The 1317-nt window shown below is 33.5% G+C and overlaps 1 non-coding gene across 1 annotated transcript; it reads right to left on the bottom strand.

The window, feature by feature from the left end:
- Positions 1-320: 320 nt before the first annotated feature.
- LOC144300075 (U6 spliceosomal RNA) lies at positions 321-427 on the bottom strand. Its single transcript, XR_013366716.1, has one exon. It is a non-coding gene; the product is annotated as a U6 spliceosomal RNA (small nuclear RNA).
- Between the last annotated feature and the right edge of the window lie 890 nt (positions 428-1317).

Consider the following 1317-nt stretch of genomic DNA (forward strand, 5'->3'; position numbering starts at 1 on the left):
TTCATATATCATTTTCCTGTCTTTTTCCATGTTTTCCTTTAGCTCTTTGAGTATCTTTAAGAAAGTTATTTTTTTAATGTTTTATCTAGTAAGTCTGATGTCTGGGATTCCTCAGAGATAGTTCATGGCAATTTATTCTGTTCCTTTAAATGAGCTATACTTTCTTCTTTGTTTTTGTATGTTTGTAATTTTTTGTTGTTGTTGAAAACTAGACATTTGAATTTCATAATGTGGTAACTCTGGAATCATATTTTTTCACCTTCCGCAGAATTTGCTCTTTTTTATTTTTATTTATTTATTTATTTATTTTTATTTATTTTTAAAATATGGAACACTTCACGAATTTGCGTGTCATCCTTGCGCAGGGGCGATGCTAATCTTCTCTGTATTGTTCCAATTTTAGTATATGTGCTGCCAAAGTGAGCACAGAATTTGCTCTTTTTTAAAGCTGTTTAAGGGAGTCGCTGTTTGGGACCAGCAAGAGATATTCTCTTGTCTTTTCTGATACTTTGTTTGCTTGGGCATGCATAGGGGCTTTCTGAATTCCCTGGCATACATGTTAGATTTTGAATGTCATAATCCTTTACTGTCTGATTTTCAAAGGGGGAAAAAGGTAAAAAGAAAAACAGAAAAAAAAAATACCTCAAGGAATGTTACTTTAAATCCCCTGGAAGCAATTTCAACTGGTGCAAGTTAAAACAACAGTGGCTAGCCTCTGGGCCTGCATCTCAGTGGTCAAGAGCATCAGTCAAAAATCAGAATACCAGACACCAATATTTGAGGACAAAGTCCTTATTGCTCATAGTGAGAAAACCAAACATTAATATTTGTGACAAGGTCCTTATTGCTCATGTGGTTCCAGAAAGCCACACCAGGAACCAAGATTATGATTGCTTGCCACAGGCCTGGTGGATGGAGGATGGGTAGCCATTACTGTACTGAAATGGAAATTAATAAAAATGAGCTGTAATTTATGACCCAACCTTTTCCCAGAAAAGTAATCATTCAAATAGACTTGAATTCCAATATACTTACATCAGACAGTTTCTGCTAGTACAATTTTTATGTAGGTGGAAAGATAGATTCCTGATTCTTCTTACTCTTCTATCTTCCTTTACTTCACTCCAATGTTTTAATGTTAATGACATATGCTTTATATTTCTCTTTTATATTTCATGCCTTTATGTTATCATTAAGAACCCCCAGTTACTAAGATTTCCTCATATGTTTTCTTTTATAAAGTTTATAGTTCTTACATTTAGGTCTTTACTCCATTTTGAGATCTTTAAAAAATATGTGGTATGAACTGAAGTTCAT

The sequence above is a fragment of the Canis aureus genome, chromosome 27, assembly GCF_053574225.1.
Source record: "Canis aureus isolate CA01 chromosome 27, VMU_Caureus_v.1.0, whole genome shotgun sequence".
Lineage (NCBI taxonomy): Eukaryota > Metazoa > Chordata > Mammalia > Carnivora > Canidae > Canis > Canis aureus.